The sequence below is a fragment of the Notamacropus eugenii genome, chromosome 1, assembly GCF_028372415.1.
Source record: "Notamacropus eugenii isolate mMacEug1 chromosome 1, mMacEug1.pri_v2, whole genome shotgun sequence".
NCBI lineage: Eukaryota > Metazoa > Chordata > Mammalia > Diprotodontia > Macropodidae > Notamacropus > Notamacropus eugenii.
Window position 1 is genome coordinate 638,602,807 of NC_092872.1, and position 19,746 is coordinate 638,622,552.

The 19,746-nt window shown below is 40.6% G+C and overlaps 1 long non-coding RNA gene across 1 annotated transcript in view; it reads left to right on the top strand.

Annotated features, from left to right (window-relative positions):
- Positions 1–231: 231 nt before the first annotated feature.
- The window catches only part of LOC140520927 (uncharacterized), a 39,180-nt gene continuing 19,665 nt past the window's right edge, over positions 232–19,746 (top strand). The window contains exons 1-2 of the long non-coding RNA XR_011972715.1: positions 232–578; positions 9,214–9,424. This is a non-coding gene — a long non-coding RNA (uncharacterized lncRNA). The remainder of the gene's footprint in view (positions 579–9,213; positions 9,425–19,746) is intronic.

The following is a 19,746-nucleotide window of genomic DNA, read 5'->3' on the forward strand; positions in this document are numbered from 1 at the left end:
TATATCCAGAATGCTTGCCTAATTCAATCCCCAGCTGGAATAGGGTGGGGAACTTGCTTCCTGAAAAGGAATGATGACGAATAACGGAAGGTCCTAGATTTGGAACTTGTGCAGACATTCTGTAACTTGTTCTGGTCCATTAGCCATGTTGTAAAGAGGATTTTTGATTGGCCATGAAGCAAGAATGAACCCGCCAATGCAAGTCTCTTGGTCTGGCTGGGATTCAATCAAGGAGGGGAAGTTGCTCTAGGCATGGGGGAGGGGACTTAGCCCTTCTCTTACCCATGGTCAGCATGAAGCCAAGAGTGTATGGCCCTGTATTACTCCTGTCTTGGTTGCATCTAGATTTCCTGCCTTTAGATGAAAGAGAATGTTAGTAGCTGTGACCTAATGAGCCTTGAAAAGTCAGGAGAGCAAGTCACCAAAAGTCCTGGAACTGGAGCCTATGTTAGCATTTGCCTGAAATGAAACAGTAAGGAATAAAGCTGCAAGTCATTTGGTTGACTCAGGACAGCAAAAGTGGATTCAGACTCATCTACCTATCAGCCATGCTGCATTTGGATATGAACTTCGGTGGGGTGAGTGCTATATAAAAACCACACTGAGTCTGAGCCTACCCTCCCTACGTAGTGAAGTGGTATAGGAGATAGTATATCCCCCCTGATGTTGGGGAAAACATTTGAACTTCTGTTCTTGCTACATCTTCAGAGTAAATACACCTTCTTAAATGCCAATTAATTGATGTTAGTTGGCTAAATGGAACTAGGATATCACTCACAAGTGGTTAACCGTGGAGGGAATATACTAGAACAAGGGCTCAACCCAATAACATCACAGAAAGCCACTCCCACAATCCTTCTGGGGTACCCTTAGGACCCTAAGTGGGAGATATAGTATTTCTCTGGGGATCTAATTGATCAGTGTTAGTGGAAATTGGGACGAGATGCTTCAGAGAATTGCTTCCCAAAGAAATTATTTTTAAAATATGGCAGCAGTCTGGTGTTCCAGTTGTGTGATCCTGAGCAAGTCACTTAGTGTTTCAGTGCCTCAGTCAAATCTCTAAGCCTATAAGTCACAGAGAAAAAGGTGTTCTTGACTGGTAAATCACAGAGGAAGGAAAGAAGAAAGGAAGGAAGGAAGGAAGGAAGGAAGGAAGGAAGGAAGGAAGGAAGGAAGGAAGGAAGGAAGGAAGGAAGGAAGGAAGGAAGGAAGGAAGGAAGGGAGGGAGGGAGGGAGGGAGGGAGGAAGGGAGGGAGGGAGGGAGGGAGGAAGGAAGGAAGGAAGGAAGGAAGGAAGGAAGGAAGGAAGGAAGGAAGGAAGGAAGGGAGGGAGGGAGGGAGGGAGGGAGGGAGAGAGGAAGGAAAGAGAGAAAAAAAGAAATTTCTGATTTTTTTTTTAATCTCAAGGAACACAGGGAGAACCAGAATATGCAGGCAAATGAAAAAAAATGATGGCACATCTATTTTGCCAAACTACCCCGACCCCTGCTGGTGGGAAAAAACAATACCCAGACTTTGTGGTTTATAAAACACATATCACTCCTATACCTATGGCAATAATGGAATAAACAAGATGAGAGAAATTCATTACCTCCTCTCTCTGCACTGGGTTCTAACATTACTTTGGAATCTTAAACTGTTAAAGAGGTTTTGTCCATTCTGTTTAGTTTTCCTTATAGCCACATTCTCAGTGTGAAAATGAACGATAGAGGACATCTAGTCCAACCTGTACCTGAGAAAGGAATTTTTCTATAATATACCTAACAGGGCTCATACAACCTTTGCTTATATGTCTGAAGTGAGGAAAAACCCACTAGTCACACGACCCATTTCATTTGGGACAGGGCATCTAGGTAGTAGAATGGATAGAGTACCAAGGCTGGAGTCAGAAAGACTCATCTTCCTAAGTTCAAATCTGGCCTCACCACTTACTAGCTGTGTCACCCTGGGCAAGCCACTTAACTCTGTTTGCCTCAGTTTCCTTATCTGTAAAATGAGCTGGAGAAGGAAAGAGCAAACCACTCCAGTATCTTTGCTAAGAAGACATCAAATGGGATCACAAAGACTTGGACGTAATTGTAAAATGACTGAACAATGATTCATATTGAGTCTATTAAAACCCCTAGAACTTTTTCAAATGAATTGTTATCTGGACTACACTTCTCCCAACTTGGACATCCTACAAATATAATCATCCTCCTATTCCTACAAAAGTCATGGGGGAACGGTTTCCAGGATTAAAGATATCCTTTTTGTCTCCTAACTACCCAGTCTAGAATTTCAGGAATGAGTAAGGAAATCAGGGAGTCTGTGTACTACCTCAGAGAATGTACAGGAGGACCCTGATCAGTTTCATCCTTTAGGGGGGGAAATGCAATCAGCACTAACCTACTCATGTTACAGATGGAGGAAACAGGAATTCCAAAGCATTGAGACTCCTCTAACTTCAGTTCAATAAAGTGCTGAGTATCTACCATGTTCCGTGCTGGTTGGTACTATAGAATCAATCCATCAAACAAAAAGCATTGCTTAAGCTTCTGCTATATGTCAAGCAAAGGGCCGGACACTGGGGATAAAAAGACAAGAGTGAAATAATCTGTGTCCCCCAAGAACTTAACTTCTAATATGCACGCTTATAGGTATATAAAGTACCTACAAGGCAGATAGAATGGCAGTCAGGAAGCAGAAGATATCAGCAGCTGAGAGGAATCAGAAGAGGGCTTGTTCAAAAGATGGCATTTGAGCTGAGTCTTGAAGGAAATCAGAGACTGCAAGAAGGTTGTGCCTTCTCTATGTGGCAGGCCTGGTCCCAACCCTTATAGAGATTACATTTTTGTTGTAGATACAAGACATGAAATAATGAGAATAATTCAAAGAAAGAAAGTGATAAAAATGATCAAGTAAATAGTGAAAGGACAAAATGAAGGGTAAAGGCAATCACTGGTAGGAGTCTACAAGAATAGAAGAGATGGCTGTTGCTGGTGTGACGTTTAAAACATTCAAGAGACATCATTTCTGGATAATTAATCATTTTTATTGATAATGCTAGCATATTGCCAATAAAATGGGTCAGTGATACTCTCAAATGCCAAAGCCCAATTATGGAGGAGGGCTCACTGTTTATATGCTCTTGGAAGGATGGATATTCCTAAGGGTGGCAATCAATTCTGGTCAACAATTAATGAGAGAGAAAGAATATTAAAATAAGAGGTGAACCCATTCTAATGAGGGACTAGGGAATGTGACTTTCATCATGTCATTTACTTCCAAATCACCCCCAGACAAGGGATCTACATCTCTGTCCTCCACCTAAGCCTGAGCAGAACACAATGGACCAGAGTTTCACCTTAGATTAAATTCCTTTAAAGGTCAGGTGGGGTAGCAATAACTAGATTGAGGAGAATGGTAAGACCCTATCTGCTACCATCAGTCCCATCCTTCAGAGGCTGAACCTTGAAATGAGGACTTTAGAAAAAGAGGGAGAAGGCTGAATCTCCCCAAATCATTGGTTATTGATAATCGTTTCTCTCACCAGAGATATCAGGGAAGACTTCATGGAAGAAAGGGATCTTGAGGTGGGCCCTAAGCAGTAGATAAAATGAGAAAGAATACAGGCAAAAACCCGTGTTCTTTTCCCCACACAGAAGCAAGGAGGTTCTCCAAGGGCTTTCATGGTTCCTAGAGTTTCAGCCAACCAATACCCTGTTGTGTATTCTGGCTGAATAGTTTTCTCTCACCTCTGGGCTCAGGGAACAGTGGAGCCAGATGCATGAGATATGAACTGAGACCACCACACAGCATTCCATCTGTCCTTCCACTCCTCCCTCCTCCAGACTTTCTGCCACATTTCCTCACAGAAGCACCATGAAATTCTGGACAATAATCAAATTGTATTTAAGACCAAGGTTCTCAAGACATACTTCAAGCTTTCTCCTCCAAGAAAAGAGCCAAATTAACCAATGACAGGGAAAACAGCAGGGGCTTCCTCCTTGAATTTCAAGAAAGGCATGGGAAACAAATGGCGGCTTTCTCTCTCAAACAGCAAATCATACCTATAAACACCAGCCAGCAACCACTTGCACCCAAAGCAGTTTATTTTCCAGTAATTAGCCCATGGGAGTCTCATGAAATTTGACTTAAGAAACAGATCTAAATTAGGCCCTGGAGCATGGCCGCCCAACACCTGTCATCTCACACCTAAGAATACCACCCTGGTGATCCAATTAGCAGGCAGAAGGTTGGAGAGCAAGGAGCAGCTCCAAGCTTTGATTGACCCCTCCTGTCTCCAATCCTAGTCCCTGTATTATTTTCACAGTTTGTGCCCTTCCCCCTCCTGCTTTTCAGGGCAAAAATTAATTTACACCAATCCAGGTTTATGGAGGTCCTCCTAAGCCAGCCATTCTTCTAAGGCCCAGACAAACCATAAACAGAGGTCACCAATTCATCCGGCAAGATGAGCTCCAGCCTAAAATTTGTTTTAAAACAAGTCATTTGGGCGGGTTGGGGTAGTTCCAAGAAAAATCAAGACTACTGGTTCTACTGTCATTTGGCTGTGAAACTGCAATATAAACCCAGTTCTCTAGTTTAAGAAACTTTGGGGAAACGTTTACCTACCTCCTCCCCATACCTGCTGCCATTACTGCATACCATTCTATTTCTGACATAGCTACATAGCTATCAAAGAATCACAAATTTAGAGTTGGAAGGTACCTGAGAACCCAGTCAATTTAAAGAAGGGGAAACTGAAGCCAAGAAAAGTGAAAGGATTTACCCAAGATCATATATATATGGTGGAGGATTTAATGTGATTTCATATTCACCAGCTTCCTCACACCTTGCTAACAAAACTAACTTTTCAGCCCATTTATTTACTCACGCTGAGCACTGGTGACATAGGAGGTATGTTTTAAGATTCAAAAGTAAGTAAATTACACATCCCTACCTATTCCTCTAAGTTTTCTCTAGTGTGTGATTTTTAAATTTCTTTAAATATTATTGATTCCTTTTATTTTGATATCCTTTCCTTGGATACCATTTTAGTTTTGTTATATTTTTTAATGTTTTATTAAATGATCTTTATACACACACACACACACACACACACACACATACATTTGAAACTTCTAACGATTCTTCCACTTCAAGCAAAACAAAATAAAACCTAGTCCCTTGTAAAAAACTACTATTCAAAGAAAACAAATAAATATATTTGCCATGTTCAAAAATGTATACCTTCTCCTGTACCTGTTGTCAGTCACTCCTTTATCAATAGAAAGGTCACACTTCACCACCAAATTCTCTGAAGTCATTGTTATTCACTCTGTTGATGAGTTCTGAAACCTTTGTTTTTCAAAATATTTTCATTAAACTATACCTCCAAGGCTCTCTTTCATTAAGAATTTTTTTTAATACAAACAGTATAAGACTTTTTTAACAAAAATGTTACATAGGTGGCTGTGAACACAAGGGATCACATATATAAAAATAACTCATGTTTGTACAGAACTTCAAACTTTCCAAAGCAGTTCCACTCATATTGTTCTCACTGTCTCTTCCCATTGTGCTCTAGTGCACATATTATCTGAAAACTTAAGGACGAGCAGAGAAGGTGGTGTTTGAGAGTCATAGGTGTCTATTATATTGCATTAGAGAATATGGGCATCGTCTAAGGTGAGAGAGATAACTGGTCTCCCCCACAACTGAGGAAACAAATGCTGTGCACTCCTCCACACAGGAAAAAAAATATGGGCACAATAGGTGCACATAAGGAGAAATGTACCATCTCCAGCCACTCCCATAAAAAATGAGCTGCAGCTGCATTTGGTCACCTGATTCATTCTTATTCAAGTTCTCTGATGATTCTATCTTCTGCGTCTATGTAGTCCCACCCTGGTGGAAAAGACAAAGTATCTATAGGGAGGTAAGCATGGGTCTGGTCTTTGTACTAGAAGGGGCTCTACTTCTGGGGCACCACTCATCTCTGCTTCAAGATCTATGTTTTGGAGGTCTTGTATGTCACATTGGGGGCCAGCAAGTCTTCTACAACAGGGCACATGCTTATAGACCTATGTCTGCAAGACTTCTCAGAGCCCCTTTTATTTTACACTGAGAGCTCTACAGGATGAGGTATTTGTATGGTGAGGCTGTTAACAAAGTTCACGAAAATAAAGAAGAAACAGGAGTGTTTTGGAGAAGGGGCTTTGGTCTGGACTTTGAGATTTCATGAAGCCTTTCCTTATCCCATTAGCTATTTCTGCCTCTCCCCTTCCCCACCTCTATCCCCTCTTTAAAATAATTAAATACCTTGTGTTTACACTGCATCTACTTATATGTTTACATGTTGACTTTACCTAAGATATGTAAGGTCTTTGAAGGCAGACTGATTTATTTTTATCATAATATCACAAAACCACAGAATTTGAGAGTGGAAGAGATGTCAGCAGCCATACACACCAACCCATGCACCAAAAGAATCCAAAATATAAAATACCCAACAAGTGGTCATCTTGTCTCTGCATGAAGACCTTCAAAGAGGGGAACCTAAGACCACTCAAGGCAAGCCATTCTATTTTTGACCTGATCTATCTCCTAACATTAAACCTCTTTTGCAACTTATTATCCATCATTCCTAACTCTGACCTTCAGGATCAAATGGAATATCTTGTCCTTCCTCCACACTTGAGCCCCACAAACACTTGAGAATGGCTCTCAATCTTCCTCTGAGTCTTCTCCAAGTAAAATATTTCCAGTTCCTTCAACTAATTCTATTATATATCCTGGACCCAAGGTCCTTTACCATTCTGGCTGAGCTCCTCTGGACATTGGCCAGCTTATCAATGTCCATCTTAAACCTTGGTACCAAGAACTGAACACAATACTTCAACTAAGATCTGACAAGGGCAGGATATAAAGGAGAAACCTGAGAGTTCAGCCTCCTGAAGGGGAAGTGGGAGAAGTCCTAGCAGTTATTCTGAATGATGATTAAGTAGACTTCAGCTCCTGCCTCATCCCAACATCAAAGCAATCAAAAGAGGAATTTGGATTTGCCCAGTATCTCATAGCCAGTGTGTCAGAAGAAGAATTTGACCCAGATATCCCTGACTCCAAAATTGGATCTATTTATTGACTGACTGACTTATTTAATACAAACATATCTCTCATTACCTAGAATCTCCTTTTAAAGATATTATTCTTGAAGTTACATCCCACATAGGATCAAAATTCGTGCCTGAGGTGACAGTCACTTATCTAATCTATAATGTAGTCTCCCAATACAGACAGCCACCTAATGGTTGATTTTATAAATTAATTTCAAATCCAAGGGGGTTGGAGGAAAGGGGTCTCCTACCCCCTCCCAATAGATGCCTCTTCTACAGGATGTGATATTAAAATTATTTCCATGCAGTAAATCATCACAAATTAAAGAGGCAAGAAAGAGTTTTTACAATGGAGGGGAAGAAGAGGAAGTTAAGAGGGAAGAGCCTTCCTTTCATTGGATACAGCTTCAGGAGGGAATAACATACATACTCAATTGAGTAAGGAAGTCTATCTTACCCTAAAGGAAAGCAGGGGGGAAGGAAACAGGAGAGGAGGGATAATAGAAGGCACAGCAGATTGGGGGAAGAGTAATCAGAAGCAAACACTTTGGTAGAGGGACAAGTTAAAGAAGAGAATAGAATGAATGGAGGGCAGGACAGGATAGAGGGAAATACAGTTAGTCTCACAACATTACTGTTATGGAAGTGTTTTGTATGTCTACACATGTATAACCTGTATCGAATTGCTTGCCATCTCAATGAGTGTGGGTGGGGAGGGGGGAAGGGAAAGAATGTGGAACTCAAAGCTTTAAAAATAAATGGTAAAGATTGTTTTTACATGCAATTAGGAGATATGATATATAGGCAATGGGGTATAGAAATCTATCTTGCCCTACTGGAAAATGGAAGGGAAGGGGATAATGGGGAGGGTTGATAGAAAGGAAGGCAGATTGAAGGAAAGGACAATCAAAATAGATGCTATCCTGGGGTAGGGGGAGATTGGGAGAAAATTTGAAATTCAAAATTTTGTGGAAGCAAATGTTGAAAACTGAAAATAAATAAATGTTAAAAATTAAAAAAAAAAAAGAAATTACTTCCTCAGGGGTTTGCTGGTCCATCTTGGAGAGGTAGGTTAGAATCTAGATTTCCCTGGGTAAGGTAACAAAGTGATTTAAATTCAAATGAATGTGTAAATTACTGTTATTAGGTCCTTACTTAAGAAACTGTACTCATATAGGAAAAGGCATTGCCTTCCTTCCAGATCAGGAAAATGATACTATGTATAGAAGTAAAAAGAGGAGAAAGGCAAAACTATGAGTCCAATGAATCAGAGCTTGAGAGCTGGAAGAGACCTTAGGGTTCATTTAGCCCAGCAATCCCCATTTAATGTCAGCCTCTTGAGAGTTTGCAGCAATGGTCCAAGGCAGTTACACTAAAAAATGAAAAAAAAAAAATAAAGCCTTAAACAATAAATAAATGTAGAATATTTTGGTTAGTGTATTAAATTAGCCTGGAGGTTCACAATACATTTTTTGTCATTTTTGAAAAGGGGTTGACTAAACAAACAAACAAACAAAAATTCTAAGAACATCCAGCGTAGCCCCTCATTTTACAACTGAGGAAATATATTCATAGAAGTCAAGCTCTTTGCTTAAAGACGCACGGGTAGTGTGTCTGAACCAAGCTTTAAACCCAGGTCCTCTGACTCCAAATCTAACACTGTTTCTGAAATGACCTGGTTCACCCCCTTTGTCCAGAACAAAACCTAGATATTATGATTTGCTGTTTGTTTTTGTTGCTTAGTTGTTTCAGCTGCATCTGACACTTCATGACCCCATTTGGGGTCTTCTTGGAAAAGATATTGGAATGATCTACCATTTCCTTCTCCAGCTCATTTTACAGATGAAGAAACTGAGACAAATACGGTGAAGGGACTTGCCCAAGGTCATACAACTAATAAATATCTCAAGCTAGATTTGAACTCAGGTCTTCCTGACTCCAGGCTGGGTATTCTATCCACAATGTCATCTAACTGCCCTTACATATTATTATTATTGCTATTTTACAAATAGAGAAATACAAAGAGGTTAAATGATTTGCCTGAGGTGGTACCTACTTAATGGGGAAATTGGAACTAGAAATCAGGTCTATTGACTCACTATTCTTTGTATTTTAAGCTAAGCCTGAAAGGGCCAGGGTCTCCCACTGCATCCTGGGCCATCCCCAGTCCTTCTGATGGATATCAGGCCACTGGACCCAGATGACTCAGGAGAAGAAAGTGAGGTTGGTGACCTTGCACAGCCCTCCCTCACTCAAATCGAAGTCAACTGCAAGTCGTGTCATCATCCTGATGTCATGGTCCTCTTGGAGAATGAAGGACAAACACAAGTAAGGACAACTAATATTTGCTTTACAAATTCAAACTGTTAAATCAGCACCATTTCATTTTTTCCTCAGAAAAACCCTGTAAGTTAGATAGCATAAATAACAGACACATCTGACAGATGAGAAAAATGAGGCTCAGAGGAATCGTGACTTATCAAAAGTCACACAAATAATAAGTGACAGAGTTGAAATTCAAGTTCTATTGGGTTACTCTGGGTCCAATGCTCTTTCTACACAATGCTACTCTCTAGTCTTACTTTTCTATTGGATTATGTCCTATTTGTTAAAGAAATATTTCATCAGTGTTGGGAGTTGCCTCTCTACCAATGCGGACAAGACGCTGTCCTGCAATTAATCATATTAGAAAGCATCCTGGGATAGTTAAGCAATGTGCCTAGCATTATAGACTCAGTATACATCAGAAAAAGGATTTAGCCCAATCAATCATTAAACATTTTCTAAGTGCCTACAATGTGCCAGACACTATGCTAAAAGCTAAGAATGCAAAAAAAGAAAAGGCAAAAGACAGTCGCTGCTCTCAAGGAGTTTGAAATCTAACAAGGGAGATGACCTAGAATGTATGTATACTTGATTTAATACAAATATTCCTGCCATTACTTAAAGTATTTTTTGCAGGGATATTACTCTTGATATTACATGATATATCAAATCCAAACCCATAATGGAAAAACTGGAAAATGAGAGGGTGCCCACCTATTGGGGAATGGCCAGACAAATTGTGGCATGCAAATGTAATGGAATATTACTGTACTATAAAAAATGATGAAATGGATAATTTCACAGGAAACTGAGAAGGTTTTTAAGATTTGATGCAGAATGAAGTAGGCAGAAATAAGAAAATAATTTACATAATGGCAACAGCATTAGAGAGAAACCCAACTCTGAAAAGACTTTAGAACTCTGATTAGTGCAGTGATAAATGCTGAATCTAGATGACTGCAGGTGAACCATGCCACTACCTCTTCCCAGACAAGAGATGAACCTAAAATCTAGAATGAGACATCTATATTTGGGGATTTGTTTTGCTGGACTATGCGTATTTGCTGCAAGAGTTTTGGTTACTTTCTTATCATTCGATGAGGAGAAAGCTGTGGGAGGGAGATTTAAAAAATTTTAATTCTCTAAAATAAAGTTACAGTTGACAACAGTCATACATATGATTCCTGATTCTTTAAGAATCTGTGGTTCCATCAGTGAGAATCCTTCACCAACACAGGTGCCTAAAGTCTTTATACTTCAGTAGACTACTATCTCTCTAAAATGAGGAAATGTCTCTAAATCGAGGTGGCTGAAAAATTCCATAATCTTCTGATAATGAGCCTCCTGAACCTTGGAGGACAGACATACACTTCATACTCAAAGCATCTCCAGGTTGTAGACCCCACCAGAGCTTGATCTTTTAAACAATCTTTATTTTTAAAGGAATCCAACTTCATTATTTTTCAAATCTATGCATTAAGTCAAACTTACAGTCTTCAAGTCTTGTGTAGCAGAAGTCCTTAAGGGGATTTATTTTAATAAATTTAAATGATCTTTCTATTTTTAATCAGCATTCCCTTGTGTAAAAGGTTGTTTCTAAAGTGCTTTAAGTACTAAAAAACAGCTTTGTTTTATGTTAGCATTTCTTAACATTGGACATCATGGTCTGTTGAAAAGAAAATTAAAAAAAAAAAAAGAGTACTCGGTTGTTAGTCTAAGTTCTAGGCCTGGCTCTGTCATTCACTACCCCTGTGACCTTTAACATTTCTGGGCCCTGGTTTCTTCATCAGTAAAATGAGTTAGTTGGATTAAAGTATGTCCAAGCTTCCTTCCAGCTTTAGCATTCTACAACTCTGTCATTTCCAGGCTGCAGACCCATTTGCTCAACTATTTAGCAATGTCTTCAGGCAAAGGTCTAGCCAAACAAAGAAAATTGTAGGCCAATAACAGGAAAGTAATGTTTATAAAATTATTGCAAACCCCAAATTGGAAGAGTCCACATTAATGAGGCTTCATCAATACAGTGCTTATCACTTATGATCTCTTGTATACCAACTCAAGATTTGGGGTATAAATAATGCCAGGGTGTGGGCACTGTACATGCTACAACTTCTAGGAGCCACAGGTGAGAGTGGGTGAAAGGTAGGGACACCAAAGGTATATGAGTAAAACCATCTTGGCAGACAAACTAACCCAGATTGAGGATAACCAACAGATCTCAGACTAGCCCAAGCATGTGAAGACTTCCCCCAGCAGAATGAATGGATGAGAACAATTTGTTCCAAAGGCCATAAAGGCAGCTGAAGCAGATGCTGTGGAGCAATTGGAGTTTAGTTAGACATTGAAAACGCCAAGGTCATCTACTGCATCACAGACCATTGCCAGTCATTTTGACTTTTGTCCTGCCACTGGACTTCAATGACTGGAAGAAAGAGTGAGGTTGTAAACTTTGCACAATTCTGCCTCACTTAAAACCAAATATTTAATCCTACAAACACTGAATTTCACATCAGATTAAATAATGATCTAGAAATTCAGTAAGAAACTACAGTAAGGGACTTCATCCACAGCAGAGCTACTCAAGTGGTCAGCTGGAAGGCCTGAGGGCAAAAGGGTCCACTAGCAAAGTAAATGCCAGCACAAATTAGCCTCCCAGAGCAGTGAGATAGAAGAGACTGTAGAGCCTACTAGTCTCTGGGAAGAGAGATCCCCTGGGAAAGAGTCAGGCTAGACAGAAGGCCCAATGGCAGGAACTTTGAAAGTGGCAGGTACTCAATGGTCAGCAGCTGGTACAATGGCAAAGCACTCAGAGTGGGACACACAAGGTCCCTCGCATCATGGAATGTCAGGGAGCCTAGAAAACCCAGCACTCTGAACCTCAAAAATGCAGGACGGCCTAATCCAGGAGATGAAGGTCAACACAGGAACCCAAGGATATAACACACAAAAAGCTAAACAAGAGAATGAGATTCCTCAAAGGAGTACATGACTATCGTGTTTGTCCTTTGTTGCCAAAGAAGACCATGCCGTCAGAGAAATGATGCCATGACTTTCGCTTGACTTTTTGTTTTGAGTGAGGGAGGGCTGTGCAGGTCATCAGCCTCACTTCTCCTCCAGAGTCATCTGAATCCAGTGACCTGATATTCCTCAGGATGACTGGAGATGGCCCAGGATGTCCTAGGAGACCTTGGGGCCTTTAAGACAAGATTAATTGCCAAAGGAGAGCTACAGATTCTGTGAATAACAAAAGGAAAAAGATTTCAGAATTAATTTTCTCTCTTATTGAACATGGGAAAAAAAAAGAAATGCAAGAATATGTTAAGGAAAATACTATGGCCATTATTATTCATATATGACAAATCATTTTTAAAATGAACACTTAGAATGTATATTGGAGTAGACAGGGGTAGCCTATCTACCACCAAGGTTGCCAGGTTTCTATGAGCATATGTTGCCTCTCTGTTTTTTGTGAGAATCTCCCAAAGGCACAGAGCACCTTAGATGGTATGCTCCCCCCATACTAGGGCCACATCCCCCCATGGAGAAAGTGAGGAGCTTGCTTCTAGAGGAGTCATGATGACATGGAAGGGAAGGACCTTGTAGAGACTCTGGAGAATTCATAAATATTCTATAACTGGTTCTGGTCTTCAAATCACTTGGTTAAGAGATCATGTCTGGGTGTTTTCTCATCAGATGTTGCCTGGGGGTCTGACTGCTTTGCTGACAGCATCTGCTGAGAAACAATGCTGAGAGGAGAGAGGCCTTGGGATCCTCTCCTCATTAAAGTCATGTGGCTTCAAGAAATGGGCCTCCATCCTTGTTTTCTATATTTGCTCTTTCTATTCTGGATGAAGAGATTGGAGACACTAGATTGGTTTGCCATTTTCTTCTCCAACTCATTTTACAGATAAGGAAACTGAAGCAAAAAGGATTAGCCCAAAGTCACACATATAGTAAGTGTTTGAGACCAGATTTGAACTCAGGTCTTCCTGACTCCTGGCCCAGGCGCTCTATCCACTGTGTCACCTAGCTGCCTAAGGTGGTATAGGGAAGAGTGTGTCCCCTAAGGTATTGGGACGAAATGGGTTTACTTTGTTCTTGATATGTCTTTGAAGTTAATATCCTTTTGTAAAAGCCAAGTGATATTAAGTGATTAAAAGGAACTGGGATGCTAAACCACTCACAAAATCAAAGAATGCAACAATGGAGGAAACACAGCCATTGGCAGCTAGAGTCAATGGCACTAGAGAAGAAATACCTACAATTCTCCCAAAATATCCCTGGAACCCTAAGGGTAGATGTGGAGAGGGAGCCACAGAGCAGGTAGCTACATGCTATACGTGTTGACTCTTTCCTCATTTTAGGTGAATGAGAATGTTGAGAGGAAGTGCCCAAGTGACTGAAAGATCAGTCAGATCCATCAAAGGTATCACTGGCAAGTAGGGTCAGTAGCATAGCCCACCAGAGCAGGAGTGGTCAGTACCAGAGGAAGTATCAATAGACAGATGTGGAAATACAGTCTGACAAGGACAATGACAAAATGTTGCCTGTGGATTCTAGAAAAGCACCAGTCCTTAGAGTCCAGCAAAGAGATTCTCCCTAGCTAGCTCAGGAGAACTCCGTGAAGGGAGAAAAATGACTCCTGGAGCCATAAGTCAAAGGTACCCCCCTGGCAGTATGTGTTCTCTATATATTCACCACACTACCATTGTCCTTTAAATTTGAGCCCACTCTCCACAGGAACCTTACATGGAAGAAAGTGAACCCCTGAATGGGGAAGTGGAGGGAATTGGTTTTATAGTTATTCTTCTATCTATACTCTCTCCATAAATTCCTTTTCTAAAAGCTAATAGAGTTTTATTTGTTTTTTGATAATTGGGAATACATCAGATGGGGACTTATAAGGTACACTACAAAAAACTTCAGAATTACCCTTCGAACCCTAAGGAGAATAGTTATCAGCAATCATCTAAGCACTCAACCTGCCAGTACAAGTGGAAGTTGGGCAAGTAAATCTAGAGGTGGCTACATGTGTGCATGTATATATGTAGGTATGTATGCATGTATGTATGTGTCTGTACACATGCACACCTGTGCATGTACAAAAAGCTACAAAAGTTTTTTTTTTAATTACAGAATTATATTGAATGTTTTTTCCACTAAAGCACTGAATTTGCAGAGGACTCAACCCACCCAGTGTAAGGAGTTGGGCAAGTGAGTCTAGAGGGAGAAACAGGCATATAGATATATAGATTTATGTGTATATGCATGTATATACATATGTATAAAATCTATTCATATATATATAAAAAAAAACTCCAAAAGTACTTTATTTTGAATTATAGAATTATACTATTTTCCTACTAGAGCACTGCATTTGCAGAAAATACGGGTTCAAATGCCCTCTCTACTATTTCCTATCTGAATGACCTTGCTCAAATCACTTAATATCTCTGGACCTCAGTTTCATCCTCTGTAATATAACAAGTTTGGATTGGATGACCTCTAAGGCCGATTCCAGCTTTGAATTCTATAAGTGATGTGTCCTCAGGGTATTGAATATTTAGCAATGACATCTAATTTTCTTATTAAATCGACACTTTGAGTACTCCTCCTCATTATTTTTGATTTAATGAAAGCATTAACTGAATTAAGACAAATGTTCAGAACTGAACATTGAAATAAAAACATGCCCTATGTTTTGATAGTGCTTGTTCATTCACTGTAAGATCAAGACTTACAAGTTGGAAAATAAATGTATTCTGACACATCAAAAGCTTTTTCTTTCCTCTGAAATCTTATCTGTTTGTGCTACGGACGTTGGAATTCTCATGTATGTTATCATGAATACCAATGATAATTATGTGTTTCTCAAAAGGCCATTTACATTATCAAATAACCTTCCCCACTTTGTTCTCATATGTCATCTTAATTGAAGTGTTGGAGGAAACTCAACTGATGTTCACATGGCTAAAATCACAACTAGTTTTAGAGCAGATAGAACGTGCTACTTAAAAGTGATTTCCAAAGTATAATTCATTCATAGGACAGTCTGATTTAGAGTTGGGAAGAGAGAAGAAGAGAGAAGAGGGGAGAAAGTGGACTATTTATCTTAAAATGAAAAAAAAATAAAGGATAGAAAGGAGAAGGGAAAGGAAGAGAAAAGGAAGGGAGGGGAAGACTGAGAAGGGAAGAAAAAAATAAACATGTAAAGTTCACAATATAAAGAGAAAATAGATCCAGGGATCTCAGAGCATGGTTTCTCAGCAAATCAATACCATCTCAGAACTTCAATTACAAGATTAATACATGAACACTGGACAAAATGCAACATCTATAAACATCCTTAAGTATTCATTTTGTTTGAACAAGTATTCTGCTTGACTACTTACTGGCATTTCAGACACAATTTGTGGAATTTTTCATATCCACTTGTGTCCATTCTGGACTCCACAGAGAGTAGTAACAGCTGGAAAACAAGTACCTCCAAAAGTTGCCATATGTTTGATCCTGTGACTAGCATATGAATGTTCTCTTTCTTCTGTTGAAAGAGCAGGAATGACAAAAAAATGAAAATCCTTTCAAAAGGATTCTCTCCTTCCTATATAGTACTCTCTCTCTCTTTTGGAAATAGGCTACCCTAGAGATCACCAACAAGTCAACCATACTTAAAAAGTCCATACTGGTGAATTTCCAAGATGGAAGTTCTCTTCTCCACAAATCAATGGAATTATCATCAGAAGGCATCTAAAACTAATAGATGCCTCCTCTGTCTCCCTCCTCAACTCCTCATCTCAATCATCAGTGATCTACACCATCACAACCTACTGATCATTGACTTGCAACCTCAATAGTCCCCATGCTTCTTCCATAATAAAATTTGTGGAAATAGAAAGGAACTCTCCCTTAGGAAGAGATCAGGGACTTCTTTTCTATTCACACTGAGAGAAGGAGGCACCAGGCCAATAACAACTTTCTTGCAAGAATCTTGGGGGTGCGGAGCCAAGATGGCGGAGTAGAAAGATGCACATACACATAGCTCCGAACCCACAACCCACAGAACGGCTAGAGGGGACCAACTCACGGTGAATTCTGCACCCAGAGGCCACGGAATATTGGAGCGAGGGAGATTTCTGTTCCGGAGAGACCTGCAAACCTCTCACGGGGGGTCCTTTGCGCTGCGGACTGGGCGCCGGGACTGGGAGCAGAGGGCAGCCCTGCAGCGGCCGCGACACCGTGAGGAAAAGATCTGAGCGGGGACAGGGTCTCCAGCAGCCGTGCGGGTCCCTCCACCCACAGAGGGACCTGCGAACCTCTCGCAGAAGGTCCGTCGCGCTGCGGACGCGGAGCCCAGCCCAGACCTGCGGCGGCCGTGGCTCCAAGAGGTGCAGATCCGAGCAGGCTTCAGGGACGGGATCTCCAGCGGCGGCGCAGGCACCTCCACCCACAGGTGACGGGGGTCGGTGGGGGAGTCTCTTTGGCGGGTCGAGAGGGGAGTGGGGTGCCCCCATGGCTCGGGCCCCCCCCAGGAGATAGAAGCTGAGAGGTGGCTGCAGACAGGGGCTCCCCAAGCGGGCGGAAGCCTGGATCCATTGTGGAAGGTCTGTACATAAACCCCCTGAGGGAACTGAGCCTGAGAGGCGGCCCTGCCCCAACCTGACCACCTGAACTTAATTCTCATACTGAATAGCAGCCCTGCCCCCGCCAAAAGCCCTGAGGCGGGAAGCAGCATTTGAATCTCAGTCCCCAAACGCTGGCTGGGAGGACCAGGAGGCGAGGTGGGTGTGAGGAGAATATTCAGAGGTCAAGTCACTGGCTGGGGAAAATGCCCAGAAAAGGGAAAAGAAATAAGACTATTGAAGGCTACTTTCTTGGAGAACAGACATTTCCTCCCTTCCTTTCTGATGAGGAAGAACAATGCTTACCATCAGGCAAAGACACAGAAATCAAGGCTTCTGTGTCCCAGCCCACCCAATGGGCTCAGGCCATGGAAGAGCTCAAAAAGAATTTTGAAAATCAAGTTAGAGAGGTGGAGGAAAAACTGGGAAGAGAAATGAGAGAGATGAAAGAAAAGCATGAAAAGCAGATCAGCTCCCTGCTAAAGGAGAACCAAAAAAATGTTGAAGAAATTAACACCTTGAAAAATAGCCTAATTCAATTGGCAAAAGAGGTTCAAAAAGCCAATGAGGAGAAGAATGCTTTCAAAAGCAGAATTAGCCAAATGGAAAAGGAGATTCAAAAGCTCACTGAAGAAAATAGTTCTTTCAAAACTAGAATGGCACAGATGGATGCTAAGGACTTTATGAGAAAGACAGATATCACAGAACATAGCGAGAAGATTGGAAAAATGGAAGATAATGTGAAATATCTTATTGGAAAAACAACTGACCTGGAAAATAGATTCAGGAGAGACAATGTAAAAATCCTGGGACTACCTGAAAACCATGATCAAAAGAAGAGCCTAGACATCATCTTCCATGAAATTATCAAGGAAAACTGCCCTGAGATTCTAGAACCAGAGGGCAAAATAAATATTCAAGGAATCCACAGAACACCACCTGAAAGAGATCCATAAAGAGAAACTCCTAGGAACATTGTGGCCAAATTCCAGAATTCCCAGGTGAAAGAGAAAATATTGCAAGCAGCTAGAAAGAAACAATTCAAGTATTGTGGAAATACAATCAGGATAACACAAGATCTAGCACCCTCTACATTAAGGGATCGAAGGGAATGGAATAGGATATTCCAGAAGTCAAAGAACTAGGACTAAAACCAAGAATCACCTACCCAGCAAAACTGAGTATAATACTTCAGGAGAAAAAATGGTCTTTCAATGAAATAGAGGATTTTCAAATTTTCTTGATGAAAAGACCAGAGCTGAAAAGAAAATTTGACTTTCAAACACAAGAATGAAGAGAATCATGAAAAGGTGAACAGCAAAGAGAAGTCATAAGGGACTTACTAAAGTTGAACTGTTTACATTCCTACATGGAGAGACAATATTTATAACTCTTGAAACATTTCAGTATCTGGGTACTGGGTGGGATTACACACACACACATGCACACACGCACACATACACAGAGACAGAGTGCACAGAGTGAATTGAAGAGGATGGGATCATATCTTAAAAAAAAAATGAAATCAAGCAGTGAGAGAGAAATATATTGGGAGGAGGAAGGGAGAAATTGAATGGGGCAAATTATCTCTCATAAAAGAGGCAAGCAAAAGACTCATTAGTGGAGGGATAAAGAGGGGAGGTGAGAGAAAAACATGAAGTCTACTCTCATCACATTCCGCTAAAGGAAAGAATAAAATGAACACTCATTTTGGTAGGAAAACCTATCTCACAATACAGGAAAGTGGGGGATAAGGGGACAAGCAGGGTGGGGGGGAGGATAGAGGGGAGGGCATGGGGAGGAGAATGCAATCCGAGGTCGACACTCATGGGGAGGGATAGGATCAAAAGAGAATAGAAGTAATGGGGGACTGGATAGGATGGAGGGAAATATAGCTAGTCCTATACAACACAACTAGTATGGAAATCATTTGCAAAACTACACAGATTTGGCCTATATTGAATTGCTTGTCTTCCAAAGGGAAGGGGTGGAGAGGGAGGGAGCTAAAGAAGTGGGAACTCAAAGTGTTAGGATCAACTGTAATGTTCTTACCACTAGGAAATAAGAAATACAGGTTAAGGGGTAAAGAAAGCTATCTGGCCCTACAGGACAAAAGAGAAGACAGAGACAAGGGCAGAAAGGGAGGATAGAAGAGAGAGCAGATTGGTCACAGGGGCAATTAGAATGCTTGGGTTTGGGGGGGGGAGAGGATAAAAGGGGAGAAAATTTGTAACCCAAAATTTTGTGAAAATAAATGTTAAAAGTTAAATAAAAAAATAAATTAAAAAAATAAAAAAATAAAAAAAGAATCTTGGGTGGAAAAATTGGGGTAAAGGAGATCATGTGATCCATTATAAATATCCTATAATTGTCATTTCAGATACAGAAGCTGATGTAGAGCTAGATTTACTTTGTTTTTACTTAACTTCCAAATTTGGGGGGGGGGGGTAAATTAATCATTTTATTAATAAGGCGAGCATTTTATTAATAAAAGGATGATCATTGGCCATCTGTCTTAGACCAAAGACCCAAAATTTTTTTAAAAGACCTGCTATGTCTGAATCTGAGTGAGGCAACTGAACTTTGTAAACCACTATCAGAGCCCAGGGTCCCAGCATTTAAAACTCGTCACAAACTGACCCCTTCCAACGTTTCTTATACTTTACTACCCCCTCCATCCTCTTCACTAATTAATCCAACTCCCAT